This window comes from Lissotriton helveticus, chromosome 8, assembly GCF_964261635.1.
Source record: "Lissotriton helveticus chromosome 8, aLisHel1.1, whole genome shotgun sequence".
Lineage (NCBI taxonomy): Eukaryota > Metazoa > Chordata > Amphibia > Caudata > Salamandridae > Lissotriton > Lissotriton helveticus.
Genome location: NC_136069.1, coordinates 1134334402 through 1134353477, shown reverse-complemented (window position 1 = coordinate 1134353477; position 19076 = coordinate 1134334402). Strand labels below are relative to the sequence as shown.

The 19076-nt window shown below is 43.0% G+C and overlaps 1 protein-coding gene across 1 annotated transcript in view; it reads left to right on the top strand.

The window, feature by feature from the left end:
* LOC144773146 (sodium/hydrogen exchanger 2-like) overlaps positions 1 to 19076 on the top strand; it is a 622810-nt gene that overhangs the window by 264901 nt on the left and 338833 nt on the right. The window lies entirely within an intron of this gene.

The window sequence follows — 19076 nt, the reverse complement described above, 5'->3', positions numbered from 1 at the left end:
CTTCCGTTTAATTTGCGTTCCTGTGTCAAGGTACAAGGCAAAATTCTTTAACATATAGTTTGTTTTTCTCTCTCTAAATAGTGTGCACGTTGTGCAATAGCACACTTGAAAATAAAGAGTGTGGGCAAAGTATACGACCTGGTGTGGCAGTATGAGATTAGTGCGTTGACACTGACCCCCAGGCTGCATTGTGGGAGAGGTGTGGCGCAGCGGCCAGAGCGGCTGACTCCGGAGCGCAGGGCTCACTGTTTGCTCGCCAGCGGCAGTTCAGCTCAACATCATGTGACTCTGGGTAATAGCTCATTCAACCTCCCTGACGGCCTTCTGTGCCTGGATACTCTTAGGGGTGATAGGTCGCTCTTTACAAATCTGGAATTAATATTATTTATTATTATAACAAGAAATTGGGGCATTTATAGATTGTAGGGATTATTTTATATAGTCATAAACCAAATGTGCAGGTGAACTTTGAGAGAAGCTCAACAGTAAAAGAGGTAACATGTCTGCATCTCTTCTAAAAGTTATCATAAAGCCTGGTAAAGGAAACACAGGATAATTTGTCTTCCTTGAGAGTAATCTTTGTCTCCAAGTATAGCATTCAACTTGAGAATTCTGATCCCCTAGCACCTCCGAGTAATCAAATGGGAAAAACATATTTTTGATCATTTTTACTTTTTGAACTTAACAGCCTTTGTCCCAAAAGCAATTTGGTGAAATTATAATATGCAAATGTGTCTCTGATAGGTAAGGAGAATTAGAAAATTGTAATCCTAATTGGTTTCAGTGATCCACCTATTATATGACCAACTCAAGCAAATCAGGATAACCATGATTTCCACGTTGTTTGCTAGCTTAAAGATGTGGATTATGATAAATTCCTTCCAAGCTTCGCTCACTTCCTACAATGGAATATCCACATACTTAACAAAGCAAAAAGTCTGATTACTTCAATGATCCACTTTCATTGTATGAATTAGTTTGTTTCCAGGAGACTGAGTGCATACAGTACCTGTGAAAAATGATTTTATATCTGTAATGCTGGAATCCACTGATAAAAAAGCAAGGCAACCTCCTAGAGGAATCTAACTTCTGCAAAGGTTGCTAGAAACATGGAGAGAATGGACACAGAAAGTGGATGGTTTTTAGCTTGCTAAGTGGAATTGTACTACACTATTAAATATATTTCTTCTTTAATTGTGTTAAATGGTTATGTTATTTTCTCAGATTCTGTTTAAATAACTGAGGTATTGAGAAACATTGGAAATACCTTTGTATGTAATCAGTCTGATTTATTATAGTGGCAGATTTAAATGTAAAATTAAATTTCAATCCAATGCTACTCAACACACTGCCCGGCTTCAGTATTTGACTATTCCAATATCAATGTAATATAAGTCGATATACAACAACTATTGCAGAAAAAATGAAACTAGTCCAATATGTATTTAAGTATTCAATCCTTTATTGTCATCTTCTTCAATTAAATCACTCCTGCGGCCAACCAGGTTCTCAGGGTCGGTTTCTAAGCAGCTGCTCTCTCTCCAGTCAGGTATCTTGCAGGTCCAAGATCTGTGGTTAGATTGATTCTTTTGGAGCTAGAAGTCCTTCTGTTTTTGTGTCCTTGGAGCAGGCAAAAAAGAAGGCCAGGCGCCTGATCCTTGGAGATCATGCCCAGTAACTGGGTGCCAGCAGGAGTTAGGAATTCTTGAGGTTTTTTTTCTTCCAACAGGGTATTCTTCTTCAGGTGTAGCCTTACAAAGTCCATGAATGCCCTGACAAAGTGGTGGTTAGATTCCATTCTTGTTTTATATATTAGCTAGTCATTGTATAATGTTTCCTATCCAACCCATTTTATTTTGTCACTCCATGCCCAACACTTTTTAGAATATTTCCTCTTCATTGTACTCTAAAAATTCCCAGAAGCCCTCGTCCAAGATGGCTAACCCCTTCTTCCATTAGAAGTGCCTCTGGCTATCCATAAGCAATTCCTCTATTTAGATGAGGTATTCTTACACACTCAGGGCCAATAGTGTTTACCTCTTGCTGGATCTGGTGCCAGAGAGTCCTGGGACTGAATGGGAGCAGATCCTGACAGCCCCATTTGGCATCTCCAAATTGAAATGGGCCATTTGAAGGCTATCCTTTGTTTTTCCAACTGTTTATGTACCCTTCCGAAATGGTAAAATCCACGTAAGTAACCAGTTGTTGACAACATCTATGCCTTCTTAGGCCCAGAGGCCACGCTATTCATGCTCCTAGCAGCCATTGATGATTTTTGTCATGGGTAGTGTAAGTACAAACAGCAGTCCACAGTAGACTTCACTTCCATTCCATTGGTGCATTTCTGCACCTATCAGCTATTTAGGTTACAGCTGCCTGTAACGCAGAGCTGGGTCCGCGAATTGGGGTGCACAGATAGAGGAATAGCTGGGGCACCTCCAAAAGAGCGGACAACAGTCCGGTTCGGCCTGGTGCGGGGGCGTGGATCTCGGGCCCTCTTTGATCGGACCGAGCGGCTGCCGTCGCCATTTTGACTATTGCGCTCCTGGGCCTCCCCCAGCGCTGTGAGCCGCCGATCACCTACCCCGACACTAACGACTTGTCACGGGGGCAGCGGAGCAGCTGGAGCACTCTCATATGTGAAGGTAGCGGCCAGGATTGACCCGGCGAAGGAGCTCAGGCCCCCTGCCCTTTGTGGCTGGAACTGGTGGCGGCCGCCGCCATCTTATCTGTGGTGATCCTGGATCACCCAGTGCTGTGTGTGACTGCTCTGCCTTGCGGATTCCGTGCTTTGAGGGGAGCGAGGGGCCCAGTGTGGGTGCCTGGGACGCAGCTGAATTGCAGGGCACTACGACATCCTGGACTGCCACGACTGCTGTCCTGGGCCTCACCCCACCCCCACCCCCCCCGGAGCTGACGTGATGCAGAGAAGGGCTTCTATGAGCTCCTGAGGCGGCGGCCCCCGCCCGCATTGGTTGGAGAGACTGAGAGAAGATGTTGAGGGGCACCTGGTGAATAAGGGCACTCAGAGAAATTAACACTGCCTTTGACCTGGGAGTGGCGGCCCCCAGCCTGGTGGATCTGCGAGCCAGTGTGAGCTTTTGTCCCTCTTGGCCTGACCCACGCTGCTCTCTTACTGGACTTCTGCGGCACCGAAGTTTTGTGCAGGTGAGGTGTAGGGGTGGGGGCACCGCTTGCTGAATTGACTCCCTGCATATCCTTCCCTGGCCCCTGCACTTCGCTGGCTAAACGCACCCCAATGCATTGAGCCTACCTGAGGTCTACTCCAGCGAACTGCCCCTTGTGCGAATGGGAATTCGACGGACCCCGACGAGGAGGGACCTCCAGTAGCTGATTCACCTGTCGCTGGTGGGTCCTGTGCGCGCCCCGGCCTTCTGGGACCCTCGGTGAGGGTGGATGGGATCTGGCCTGAGGGGGGTTTCTAGCTAGCGTCCACTGAGTGGGGGGCGGGCAATACTCTCTGCACCCTCTACCCTCTACATCCCTGGAGACCGGCGTGTGGCGGCTGAGAGCGATCTCTACACCCCTCCTCATCCAGTGTACCTAGCATGGCGAGTGCAGCAAAGAAGAAGGCGGACATCTAATTCCAGAACTTCAAGTGCTCCATATTCAAATGATTTGGCGCCTGCCACCCTCGCACGACGACATCTCCTGAGACCCATCACCGCCAAGCTGAGAGATGAATACATCTGCTATCGCTGGTCGTTCCCCTTCGGCATGGCCTTTGAATACAAGAGTAAAAAGACCAAAGAGGCAGCAATGGAGCTAAGGTGAACGAGGGGTGGTAGTGACCACTACCTAATCAACACACAATGACAATCTCTGAGCATACTCCTGGTCCCCATCCTGACAGCAGAGTCCGAGCACTATGTCTGACGCTCGGTGGACCTGCTCTATTCAGCTATTGAGGAGATCGGCCTTGGTTCATCCCCTGACCGTCACCTACCCAGCCGGACTTTGGGCACAGTTTTTCTCCCCATCTCCCTATCTTGCCCACCCCTCATCGTATTTCTGTGACTCTGCTTTTTCCTTGTCTCCTAACTATCTGTTCCTATTCAGCATTCTTTCGTTCTTTGTCTACTTCCTTGCTCATATCCCCTCTCACCTGAATCTTTCCCCTTGCCTGCTTCACCACCTATCCCCCTGTCCTTTTATGCCCTTTGACTAAGCACTCCTTCTCCCCTTTATGGGGAAAGATCCAAGATATATACGCTGGAGTCTCAGCATACCCACTGAGAGAGTCCACAGTGCCAAGGGAGCCACTCACAATTGAGGTATGGTATGGCACCCCTTGCCAAAGCACTCCCTCTCACCTTTTTGGGGAAGGATCCAGTAAAGTAGGCCTTGGAGTCTCAGAGACCCCTCTGAGAGAGTCCACTGTGCTTAGGGAGCCTCTCACAACAGAGATGAGGAAATTGTACCACTCCCCCTGGGTTCATAGCTTACTGGACTTTGGGCGCAGCTTTGACTCGCCTACCGGTTTGTGTCCCCGTCACCCTCCCCCTCCTCATGTCTTGTCGTGTCTCTAATCCTACCCTCACCTTTCCCTCCTCCACTCTTTGTCTACTTCCCCTGCTCCTACCCCCTCCCCTGAATCTCTCCCCTTGCCAGCTTTTTCCTCTACCTATATGTTCCTTTTTGTTTGTCTCAACCTTACTTGTAACTAAAATTGCCATGCTCTAATAACTGTGTATCCTTTGTAAACCTGTAACTTGCAATTCATTGTCTGATACCCATGTAAAGCGCTCTGATACCTCCGGGTCGATGGTAAACGTTTACCACAAATCTTTTTCCCCGCAGGAAATCACAACACGGTCGTTAAAACGACCGCGTTGTAATTCCTCATACCATTACTCCGCAAGTCGGAACAACGACTTGCGGAGTGGGGTGTAGGTATTGAATTTAAAATCCAACCCCTTCCCTATTGTCCGCACTGACTGGAGTTGGAATAGTAAATTATACTATTCCAACATCCAGCGCCCCCCTCCGCAAGTTGTTATTCTGACTTGCGGAGTAATGGTATGCGGAATCACAACGCGTTCGTTGTAACGACCGCGTTGTGATTCCCTGTGGGGAGAAATACAGCGGGATGGCATCATATATTCCTCCGGGTCTAGCCAGCGCTATATAAAACCTTTAAAATAAAATAAATTAAAAAATAGGCTGGCCTTCCAGAAAGGCTAAATAAGCTTATTAGGTATGTTCAATACACAGGATGTATTTGGGGGAAAGCACAAGGCTTACACTACTGCACAGAGTCCTAAAAGTAGGAAAACAGAACAGGAGAAAATAAAAAGACCATGACAAAAATACACCAAGTATTGCCTTGCTGAAAGAGCTGCAGCTATGCCAGATGGGTGTGCATTGACCAGAATGTTTTGTGAGGGCCATTTAGCTGGGTTCCACTTGCGATGGAAACTTAGAGCTGATGGCTGTAGGTGTGTGAACCTTTCGAGATAATTTTCTATGTGCATAATACTGTACTGTAGGACACTGTGATCAGCACAATTATGTGTCCAATGCTTATTTTATATTGACCAGAAAGGTTCGAGGCAATAGGAAATTGAGTTTCATTACAAGAAACAATCAAAAACATTATTTACATAGAGTGTTACAATCCTTTGTATTAGTCTGAATTTAGTTTTTCCCATTCAACAAGCAAATCTGTATTATAGTTTTATTTCAGACTAGCAATTCCAACACATATTTTTGCTTGACCTTTACATTTAGCAATCTCTTTTGACCTATACGAGATTGTGATGACATCCTAGCAATACTTAGCCATTTTCAGAAGAATATTTATAGAAAGACGCAGATAATAATGGTTCCTTATAATGACTGGGAAACATCAAAGAAAGCATGTCCATATTGTGGACATCCTCCTTACAGAAGTGATTCACAATGTGTCCTACCTTTTGGCTGTATTTATTGGTTTGACATTACACATTGGTTTAAAGGCTGTACAACTGAGTTAATGAGTAGTCCTAGAACATGATGTGTATCTCCATGTAATACTTGCAAGGTAAGTGTAACATAATGTTCATAATATGATGCAAATATTATTGTAAATTGCTCTATGATCAACACTTATTAGGAAATATTCACTTACTGTGCTTCTGCTACTGGTATGTCTCTTGGATATAGTTACCATTAGCCTATCAATATTTCACACTCTTTTTTGACTTCAGTCCCATTTCCAGTATATGTGCAATAACTGGTTGTATTTGTTTAATCTCTGTCATAGAAGAGGAGAGCTGAGTCTCTGGCTTGAATCAAACTCACTACCTTGGCAGTGCCTCTGATTGGTCATCTGAGTCACTTCTACAAAAGTGGCATGGGCATCTAAATGGCATTAGTCACCACTCCAATAAAAGTAATGTGCTAAAGGTCTACATGATTCCTGTGTCAGAGCTTATGCTAAATGAAGTAACCTCATAATCTGGTTACAAAGCTTTTGGAATGTTTTCTGTTGTCCTACAACTCTTGTTACCCTTATGCTCACACAAACATAACATTGCCACGTGATTAAATGATACACCTCTAGCTTGATGTAAAACTAGAAACCTACCAGAATGTCCATCAAAAAGCAGTGTATGGGAATTATATGTGGAAGGCCGGATTCACAAAACATTTTCAAGTAGCAAGTCAGAGTTTCTGCCATTTTTCTGAGTTGGACCTTGCCACTAGTAAGTGAATTATTCCCATTTGATGTATGATCTGCACTCCGTGCATTAACTTTGCCTGTTTTTTTTTTCCACCACGTGAGTGAACTGAACTCATATGATACATGCTTATTCCCTGAAACCTAAAAAATGGTCCCATGTTTAAATTGCACACCATGTTCTTAGTTGGATTATGCCTTAGGACCTGAATTAGAGTTTGGTTGATGGGATGTTCTCTCACAAACACGACTGGTATCTATGTAACTTGTAAAACAGTAGATGGCCCGGTCTATCACACAGTAACAGAGTATCCAATCTACCAAACTCTAAATCGGACCTGTAGTCCCGAATCAGCACTGAATACTGTAGCCCACTTTTTCAACACTTACTCTAACTCTCTGAGTCTTCCTGCTTAGAACCACGAGCCTCCTTGATCACTTGCATTATCCCAGTCCATACCTCTTGATCTCACACATATGTCTGAACCATTCCCCCTCATCTTAGCCAGTCTGTCAACATTGATGCCCTAATAACCCAATGTTGTGGTCTGTGAAAAAAACAATGTTATAATCAACTAGATGACTCCTGTCTCCAAAATTAGCCATCATCCTTATGGAAATGTTTCTGTATAATGGACCACCATATGTAAAAATGCTACATTTATCACCAACAACTTTGTTTTTCACACCCTTTCCCTTTTATTTCACAGCAATCACATAAACATTTATGAACCACAAATTAAGTACTATACTGATAGCCTTACACACAGCCCACGCCACATTAATCCACACAACATGCTCCTCCCCTCAAAGAAGTGGAGTTGGCCTCCTTCTCAACAAATCACTTACAATCACACCAACGTCTACGTTTTGCTTTTAGAGAATATCTCCCTCCATTTCCATTGTTTTAGGATATACAACAAGACATGAAAGGTAGTCATTGGGGTACATAATGACTCTAATTGGAGAAATGTTGTATAGTTGAAAGAAAGTAGGAGCAATATGAAACTTCAGCGAGGAGGAAATCAAAGCAAATTCAATTTTGGATAGATTAAGGGAGGTCTAAGAGGTGAATTGTAAGACTAGATTTTTAAGCTTTTAGTGAGTAAACAAGCCTAATGTCATTGAGAATAGCATTGCATGTAAATGAGGCAGTCTTGTAGAGGATGCATTGGAGCATGGAAGTATTTCTGAAATAAGGAGTGTATGTTCCATTCTTAGAGTTTTGTTTTACCAGAAACCACCTGTTTTGTGTGAGTTATGTGACAATAATTGAATAAAGCCTTTCAAGTGAGAAATGCAACTTTGTAGGTGGTTTAGAGCTTTAAGAGTAAATAATTTTACAGAGCTATGGGTGAGAATGAATCTGACAAATTTCATTTTTATACTAATCCATCTAGCTGCAATTAAATTCCTGGGCACAGCACAAATGGTCATCCAGCCGGAGGACCAATAATAACTTCCTTTTTTTATTTTTTATAATCTTTATTTGACATCATGACTCAGTAAAAAAGATACAAATAAATCTTTACATAAGCTAAGAAGATCGATGTCAAGATTTTTACTTTCTCCTCTCCACCCTCACCCCTGTCCCTCACCCCTGTCCCTCCACCCCCCCTCCCTCCAGATCCAAAAGACATAACTTATAGTTGAAGTGATTATCCTGAAAAACCTTAACAAAAAACATATTGAACAAAATCACTGTCACTAAATACTCATCATAACTAAGTATGGTTCATTAAATCGGTATCCTCATTAATACACCTACTTATGGGCTCCCAGATTACCAGACCTCGTTTTTTTGTTTTATATCCCCTTCTTTTATATACTGCCAGCTCCCATCTGTAGATCGCGAACAGCTTCCCTATCCAGCAATGTATTGAGTGAGGTTCACAATCTAACCAAACGCTGGCTATACATAGTCTATAGACCGCCATACTATAAATACCAATATCCTATTAGATTCAGCCATTTCCTGGTTAGTTACCCCGTAAATTATTACTTGAGGAGTAATCTCCACCATGTATCCCAGCATTGTACTTAGATTTTGACCTATAGCAATTAATAATGGAGCAGGCTTAGGACATAAGGCGAACATATGTACACTGTCAGCAGCTACCGCCGCACATCGAGAATACTGTGTACCAGACGTGCCGCCCCATCTATAAATCTGTGCAGGCGTTATATATAGATTAAACCATGTTTTGAAGCACTGAACTTGAAGGTTTGCAGAGATACATGCTGTCTGATTTAGCGAAAGAGAATCCTCACATTCTCCTATCCCTGCTTGTAAAAGCTCCTGCCATCGATTTGTATGTTTAATTGAATCATTCCCCATTGCCTTATTAATTAATTTATATATTGTGGACAGTATTGGGCGATCCCTAAAAACCATATCTAGTAAAGAAATTTTACTACCGCAAACCTCCTTTTTAAAAAAAATCCCTTAACTGTAGAATTTTGAAAAAGTGCTTGGTCCCAATCCCAAATTTCTCCTTGATTGTATTAAATGAAAGAATTTCCGTGTCTTCCATAAGATCACCCAAATATCGTACCCTGTTTTTAACCCACGTTCCCATATGTCCGTCGTGAAATATATCAGGCAATAGATTATTATTCACTATTGGGGTGTATCTATGAAGTCTACCTATGTTCACTTTTTTTCTGAACGGCAGTCCTTAGTTTAAAAGAGCCCAGTAATACCTGAAATCTAACCCTTTTAAAATAAGCAAAATTAATCTGACCTATGAGACACCCTTGAACTTCTGCCCCATATAGTAACTCATATATGGAGATGGTATCTCCTATATCCCCCAGATCACCTTTCAACAGATAGGTCATCTGTTTCATAGTTGTTGCCCAGTAATATATTTGGATATTTGGGACTGCCCATCCTCCGCGATCTCTAGGTAGAGTCATACATTTTAAGGCTCTTCGGGGGCGCTGCCCAGCCCATAGAAACCTAGAGATAAGTTGATTTATTTCTAAAAATCCAAGCTTTGCTTATTTCCAATGGGATAGCTCTTAAAAAATATAAGATTCTAGGGAGGAATAGCATTTTAATTACCTTGCACCTACCCATTATTGTAAGATGCAGATTATTCATCCGATTAAAATCTATCCTGGTTTTCTGTGTCAATGGCTTTAAATTAAGGTAAACTATTTCATCTACGTTATCACTTATCTCTACCCCTAGATAGTTAGCCTACCGGGCAAGTTTATTCTATGGTTTTTAACAATTATCATTTATTTTCATTGAGGTGATAGCCAGAGAAATTACCATAATAACTAGCTAGTTTTTCTAATTCAATAAGGGCTCCCCGAGGATTAGGTGTGGCTATTGCCAAATCATCGGCATACGCTAGAATCTTGGTGTTTCCTCCTCTGGTGTTGACACCCTGGATTTGCTGGCTCTCATCTATTTTTCTAATTAAGGGATCAATATAAATATTAAACAATAGAGGGGAACAGGGGCAACCTTTCCTCGTGCCTCTTGAAATATTGATTATATCAGATATGACACCCATCAATGTTACTCTTGCAGTAGGTTCCCGATACATACTTTTAATAGCTATGATGAACCCTGTGCCAAAACTCATTTTTCCCATAGTTGCCCACAAAAAGGGCCAGGAGACCCTATTGAATGCCTTTCCAGCATTTAAGAGTATTAAAGCCATAGGGTCTCATGTTAACTTAGTGTAGTCAAACAGGGCAATGGTCCAGAGAATATGTTCCGTAGTCCCACGACCAGGCACAAATCTGTGTTGAGAGGGGGATAATAATTTCTTTATCACAGAGGCCAGCCTATTAGCAAGAATTTTAGCATATACTTTTACATCGCTGTTGGTCAGCGTAAAAGGTCGATATGAACCTAGTTTATAGGTTTGTCTTTCCTTGGAAAAACTACTATTTTAGCCGATTTTCAAATTTTCGGAGGGGCCTCACCTGATTGAGCTCTGCAGAAGATCTCTAACATAATGAGCTGTGCCCTAAACTTTTTATAAAATCCCCCTGGTATGAAATCCAAACCCGCTGCTTTCCCTAAAGGCAAAGAATCTATAGCAAAAACAACAGTTGATGGACAGAATACAGAACAATGTCATACATTCACCCCAGAACAGAGATCTGGGCCTAAATCCGTAATTTTTTTGCTCACCATGCCTTTCCTGTTTGAACCCAGCCATATGCAAATCAGTGTTGACCCTGTGCCTCATGGGAACATTCCAGACTGAACTGGCAAGCCAGGTCCTCCCTGGACTGGAAACAAGCATCCTAGGATCTGTTTCGGGGTTTCACCCCTCTTCAGCCAGGATAGCTTGATTCCAGTGGCATGAAGAGCACGGGTCCCCCGTCTTGGCATACCCGTCCCACTCGGGGTGACAAATGCAAAAACAACAGTTGATAGACAGAATGCAGAAAAATTTCATACATTCACCCCAGTACAGAGACCTGGGCCTAAATCCATCGTTTTCTTTGCTCACCTTGCCGTTCCAGTTTGAACCCAGCCATTTGCAAATCATTCTTGACCCCGTGCCTCATGGGAACAGTCCAGCCTGAACTGCCAAGCCAGGTCCTCCCTGGACTGGAAAGAGGTATCCTAGGACCGATTGCAATGGCTGGGTTCAAAATGGAATGCCGGGTTCATTAAATACACCTCACAACCTTTTTTTTAACAGACTAATCATTTGGCGAAACTTCCATCTTCTTTTCATCATTGTATGGCAGAAGTCCAGCCGTACAAAGAAAGAGTGTCCCTCCACTGTTCTTTTTGCATCCGGTCTAGCTTTCTTGAATATTGCTTGACGCAAAAGAAAATCCCCCCAAAAAATTAGAATAGCTCGAGGTTTCACGTTTTGGCCAGCATTGTTTTTTTTCAACTTCAAGGGGAACCTATGCTGCAGCTCGGCTTCCCAGTTCCAATGTGACAGCTCTGGAAAAGCACCTTTAAAAAGCTTCAACACAAACCCGCGAATGTCATTTCCTTCCACATTTTCCTCTATTACCAACGGTCGTAAAATATTCCTTCACCGTCTGTTTTCTAATTCCTCCGGCATCCAGAGTACATCGCTCATTCTAGCTTCATTTGCTGTGGATTTTTGATCAGTACTCTCTAATCCAGCTTCAAGCCCCACCACGCGCTCCTCCAAGGTGATGGTTTGTGCCACAATTTCTGAGCAAGCTTTAGTCATCTTGCGGATCGCACCCTGGAGTTTTTTATTTGTTAGCTGTGCCATCTTATGCTCTTGACGAGTTTCTGTCTTCATTGATTTGAGCTTAGCGTATATTAGTCCCATAGAGGGAGTAGGATCTGTCTTGCTCCCTGTAGCCTTAAGGTCTTTAAACAGGGATCCATTCATACTTTCTTCCTCAGCTCCTATTTCCAACTGAGTGGCAGAGTAGTCCCACTGTAGATGCCCACCTTGGCTATTGTCGGAGTAAGAACCTCTATTTTTCCCTAGACCATTAAGGATCCTTTTCTTTGTACAATTTGGTGCCCTCCTCAAAGTATCTGTTATTGTAGGGGGGGGGCTATCACTGTCCTCCCCTGTAGCCTCGGGCTCAGTATCGTCAGGATCGCTAACATTGGTGTGATCCGAGTCATCTGTTTAGGAAAAAAAAAATTCGCCAGCTACCTATATTTTTGTCACCAGCCCTTGCTGAGTCAATACCATAGTCCTTAGGCCCAGAGCCTCCAACTAATTCCAACCTGACAGTTTGCATGTTATCTTTATGCTCCGCTCCCTCCAGCCTGCACCCTTCCTTACACCCCATACTAGACCTATTTGTGTCACTAGCTTCTGAGATGGGGGCTTCTGATTTAACAGTCTCATGAGAGGCTTTGAACATGTCATTTACTGCAGTGCCTGGGTCTAAGTCTCCATCCAAATACACTATTTTACTGACAGTCTTATCCCTAGGTGGGGATTTTACCTGTTTGCCGCTTGCCCCCCTACCAGAGAACATCCCAGCTACCAACTGGAGTTTTGGCTTGACTCCAGGATCGCCGGGATGTTGCTCACCACTGGGCGTTCTGCCATCAATCTCCACCCCTTCCTGACTAAGCGTGCGAGCAGTATCTGTACTTTTCAGAACAGCCGTTGTCCTGATGGCAAGGATTGCCTTTATAACGGTTGCTGTGCCTTCCTTTCCTGGGGGTTTTACACGGGGGGCATTCCACGCCCACTTGGTCCACTCAAGCGCCGCCAGGCACCAGACAGAATTTGAAGAGCCTTTACCGGCCTGCTTTGATTGTCTGCACTCCGCCAAAAAGCGCCTTTGCTGCTCGCCGGATCAGTTCTGCAAAACGCTGCAGTGAACTCATCCGGAATCTCGAGTTGCTTTCAACAAGTTCTCATAGTCAGCGTTTTTAATTTCATTTCGTATCACAGTGATAACTTTGCATATCACAAAAGGGTTTGGTGCCAGTAAATTACACGATGACCAGGGAGTGACTCTCACAGCGGTCACACAGCAGCCATCTTGCCTCCCAAAAATACCATCCATACCTAGGCCTTTGTCACTGCTGAGAGAGCAGTTTCACTCATAATCGCTTGGGCACTCAGAGGGATGCAGCTGGTGTCTAATGCAAATCAGCCTACAGATGCTGCAGACAGGTAAAGGTAATTTTCTAAAAGTACTGCTTACTTCATATTTATTAAAAACCTGACCACTATTGAGTTGAGCTTTTAATAAATATAAAAAATAAAGGTTTAATCATACTTCGAGCTGGTCCGTACCTTGAGAAAGCAGAATTAAAAAAATGAAATATCGGTTTTCATTGTTTCTTTATTGGCCAGTTAGCCTTCATAGGGTAAAAATATGTTTTTGGGGTGCTAGTCATGATAGACCTGAAGCATGTTTGCGCAGTCACTGTAGTGTATGGCCCTGTGCACACTTTGTACCATATACTAGGGACACACAAGCAAGTTAAAAATACCATTAGAAGTATGCCAATTCAACCAGGCTTATAGGGGGAGCACAGACACTTTAGTACCTTGCCATGGGTATACATTCAGGGGGGCACAACATGTGCTCCCCTGTCAGTACTCCCACAACGTTCCAGCACAGTATGGACGTCACAATCCATGCCGTGCTGGAACGTTTTTGCCGTTCCCCTTGCAGCACCTGTTTTCCAGACACCACCTTGAGAAATGCAAAGGACTGTCCTCCCTAAAGGACTTCAACTTGTAATAAGGTGGACAGTCCTTGGACAGCTTTGGTGGTGCTGTGTCGATGGAGAGCCGGGGGAGAGCCAGCACAGCACTGTTACACTCTTTAGCGGCCCCTACAAATCTCCCAAAGAAATTCAAAATACGTCAAATTAAAACCTGCATGAAAGAGTAATCATATTTACTCCACTATTCTTTTTTAACCATTAAAAAGTAACTGTGCATGCAATGTTACAGTGGTACTCAAGATGAACAATCCATGCTTCATTCAGTCATGCCACACCCTACATGCAGGACTTCCTGATCTCAATCAGTCATAGTTCCCATGCTTTCCTGAGGACAGCGTTCAGCATTATTTCACCCTTTCATACTTGTATCTATGGGCTCACTATTCATTGGCTAACTGTGTATGCAATGTTACAGTAGTACCCTAAGTCGATTAGCCATACTTCGTTTTCGTCATACCACACCCGGTAGATTGGACTTCCTGATCCCAATCAGTCATACTTCTCATACTTACCTGAGGACAGCTTTTAGAATTATTTCACCCTTTCATACTCGTATCTATGGGCTCACTATTTATTGGCTCACCCATTTGACATTTCATTGACCCTCTGCTGACACTAAAGTGACATGTCCTAGCTAACTCCTCATTAGCATTCCTTATTCTAGCCCTTACAAAACTATTTGAATCGTAACTAAATAACTAAATAAATTAAAAGCATATTCCCTGGTCCCTAGTTATGGTTGATTGTTGATTGATTTGCTTCATTTGAAGATGGCTCTAACAGCAAACGGCTTCTTGGTGCTGAAAGAAAGAGAAAAAAAATCATAAATAGATTGGTCATAGCCCCTCATCTTGACGGCAGCAAACTTTATGCACTATCATGTAAACTCTTTCCCAAACCACTGTGTGGGAGGTCCTAAAAGGGAAGAAAAGGGAGGCATGCAAGTACTATGATGAGGAAGACTAGGACTGGGAGTAATGAAGAATACTGGTAAGAAATTGGGGCATCTACACAAGTATATTGAAACTGCAAATATGCATGTTCCATATACTTTGTTCTGCTGCTGTGGATGACAGTTTAGATTGAGGAGAGGTGAGGGTTTGCCTTTGTTTCATACATAGAAATTACTCATGCAAGAATAGACTTTTTCCAGAGATAAATCTCATTCAGGCATGAAAACAATCTTTCTAATATGTTTCTAGCTTTGGAAACCAGGCTCAGTCCTCATACATGAAAATACCTCCTACATGCTCACTTTTTACATGTCAAAACAGGATTACTATATCTTGGAGGTCACCCACAAATGATATAAAATGGCAATACTATGTGATGCTATTTATTTTTCTCTTATTTTTATTCAAAGTTTCTTCCATTCGTGTTCTTCCTCTGCTCTTTTTCAGCTAGTACAATGTATTTTGTTCTGTAGTATTTGAAGCATTTGTAGTTTCATGTAATGGGTGTCATGCTCTTTTATTATAAAATCTTAATAAAATGTTGTGAACATGAAAACAATCAGTTGCTCACTGGATGTGTTTTCTCCTGTCACATGCACCCTCCCTGACGAGAGAACAAACGCATGATACAAATCTGGGTACTTATTTCAAGATGCATGACGCACTGAGACTTGGCAATTAAAAAAGGGTTTTCTACTGCAAGGTTGACGGTGTTTGCCTTTCTGCCAAGCCAAAAGCCTTTTCCTTTTTGTCTAGGAATGATGCCTACCTGTATTACTTGCATGTGATTCATATGTTTCCCTGGCAACCACTTCCCATTCAGCAGTGTACACTAAAAGATGTTTGATGCAAACAGTTGTTAGGAACAATAAAAGGAAAGAACGATTTTATCATTTTAAGCTGTGATTTATTTCTCAAAAAGCTGCACTGTTGATCTGTCCACTAGCAAACTAATTTGTAATGGCAATAACATGGTTTGCAATATATTTGGGGACCTTTTTACAAAAAAGTCACGCAGTGCTGCGCTGCAACTTGCCTTGCTGCGCTGCACTGCGTGACAGGGAAAGGGCAGGAATGTGCCGTATTTAAGGAAATACGGCACACTTGTTTCCTTTCTGATGCGCGGAGGCACATTGGGCTTCCTAGCCGTAATGCAGGCACCATTGCATAATGGTGCACATGTGCCTGCCTTCCATGCAGGATTTTTTTGTGCAGGAAGGGGCACCTTACTGCCAAAATGCAGCACAGAACGAGGAAGAAACTAAGAGAAATAGAGATAATTCTCCTCACTATGCCTCCCCTGGGCAGGTGTAAGTTTTTAGTGCAGTCACAGGTTAACCAGTTCTGGTAAATCTGGGAATGCGTCAAAAACCATGAGAGTTGCATGGGAGCACCCACACAACACCCATGGAACGCCTTCCAAGGGCAGAGTAACATAATGCAGCCATTTATGCTGTGTTGCGTTACTCCAGATTTATGGCGCCGCTCAAGGCCAAGCAAAGTGGTGTTGCATGACTCCATAAATCTTGCTTACCCCTTCCCCGCGGGGCTAATTCCCCCGCTGTGCTTGCGGGAGAGGGGGCGCAAGCAGCTGAGCTCGTTACGCAGCACGGTGGCGCTGTGCTCATGACGAGCTGAGCTCGTCATGACCACGCCCGTTTAATGGAACTCCCAGCACAGCAGGGGAATTATCCCCGTGTGGGCGAGGCGCAACGGCCATGACGTGCTCAGCTCATCATGAGCACAGCGCCACTGTGCCTCATGACGAGCTGAGCTCGTCATGAGCACAGATGTGGTTAAGGTTTGCGTTGTGCATGTACCACATAGCGTGGTGCAAAAGCGGCTAGATTAGTCTATTGCATTGTTTAGGAGCTTACATTAATTTGTACTGGCCACGTACACACCTCCTTCTGCATAGAAGTATGTTTACCAGAATTCATGATTCATAATTGCTCAGCTTCAAAGCTGGACATGAGCAATGACTGAAAACATTACAATTTTAAATCATAAACATCAGAAAGGCAGTGTGCACATGGGAATGTGGCTTTTGTTGCTTAACTGAGAAGTATCAGACGAGCTGTGGCTGTTATTGGTTTGGGTTTAAAGTGCCCATCCAGTGAGCGATTTCAGAGCAGTTCTCCAAACTCCCGCTGACATCAAGTAAACAAACATTCTAGAAAGCCTGTTATTGGCGACTGTTTTAGATGGAGCACTGGGCAAGGAGAACTGCTTGTTTTCTTTACCTTGGATGGTCCATGGAAGGAAGAGGAAACGAAACAAAGGCTAATATGAGGTTTGCAATACTTCAGGAGGAATGGTGTATTTTGTTTACCATTGGACGTGGGCAAAGCAGTGTACTTATTTTTTCTGAGTAGTTAATACAATTCTTGCAGGAATTATAGGTATCCTCAGGTTTCACAGGTCCCTCAAGACGCTCCAACTCTGCGGGAGAGATAGGGCATGCGCAAATTATGCTTGTACACGAAAATGTTTTTTTAAAGAGTTATCGAGGTATGTTTATTTATCTACCCAAAATAACACAAGGATTAATATTAATATGATATTATAAAAGGAATTTATAGAGCGCACGTACACCAGCGGTAATATACTTTACTTTCTAGCATATAGTTCAATTTTTACATACATTTATTCATTAGTTTCTTTTTACTTCTGTTTATTTAGACCAGGGAGGCGTTAGAGAGCACAGACTATGTATCCTTCTCTACAATGATATAAATAATCCATAATTTTTCTTTGCTTTTTTTCCCCATTAATGACATTTTTAGAACAGACTCCCCAATCATTTGCATGCCCACTATGCATTTTGATGGGAGGAATTCTAACTTGTTATTCGGCATTTTCTCAAGATGAATACATTGGCAGAAAAAACACTACATAGCATTACTTCTGCAAAGTTTTTCTGACAATGCATTTCCGGCTTGTTATCTACAGAATACCGTGTTACACACTTCATTCTAACTCTAATGGCATGCATTGGACGGATGTATGACATTACAACGCATGCATTTACATCGCATGCCTTTACAACGCATTTATTACAACGCAGTCCATTACAACGCATAGTGCTTTGGGGGCTGGATAGTGAATAGTTTAATTTACTATTCCAACTCCAGTCCCCGTGGACACTAGGGAAGGTTATTGGATAGTAAATTAGCCTATTCCCTATCCTAGAGCGCCCCCCCAGAGCAATGCGTTGTAATAGTTTTCGTTGTAATGGTTGCGTTGTAAAGGCTCTGCGATGTAAAAGTTGCGTTGTAAGTGTTGTTCACCGCATTGGACTGTTTATCATCTTCTAGAGGTGCTAGCTGAGTCTGGATCACTGCTTCATTTGAGCTGGTGTTTTCCGGTGCTCAGCAACTGCACTTAATCATCAGCACGGGCTATTTTAATGAGCACCAGTTAAGGACACATTCATTTACAGTGAGATTAAGTGATTTAACCAGAAAAACAGGATGTTGAGCCTATGCCAAGACTCGAACCTAGGGGCATATTATCAAGTAAGGGCGTTACATTATCGCCGCTTTTATCGGCAGGAAACTGCCGATAAAGCGGCGATAATGGGCTTGATAATATGCTCTATGAATTCCAATCGAAGCCCATGTTAGATGTGAAGACTTTTAACATGGGCTTCGATTGGAATTCATAGAGCATATTATCAAGCCCATTATCGCCGCTTTATCTGCAGTTTCCTGCCGATAAAACGGCGATAATGTAACGCCCTTACTTGATAATATGCCCCGTAGTTCCACAGCTCCGAAGTCTGCCATTACGCCACATCCTCTAACCCCTTTGATGGTTAATAGTTGGTTCTGTTTTAGGCGGGACTTATAGGAGAAATGAGCTGGTGCATGCTGCCTCCTGACGACAGGCCAGACGCTTTCTTTTTACACTGCTCTGGATGGACGATGCTCTAGATCAGCATGTCTGGAGGAGCATATGCATGTTTTTCTGTTGTAGGTGACCTGTTGCTGTGTACAGTGAAGTAGTTTATGGCTTATGAAGCTGTAGACCATGCAAGTGATCATATACGAAGAGGCTCTTGCTGACCCTATTTCTTTGAATGGGGTAGTGTTCTTGTGTTGAGAGGAAGGGTAAGATTTGACTGTTCTGGCAGCGTATTGATGCTCTCTTACAGTGATTCGGTCATCAATGCAGTAAGATCTAAATCTAGTGAAAGGGTATGTAACCCTTCCTTACTAAGGCCTTTTTCTAAATGAGTAATATGGAGACATTTGCATTGGGT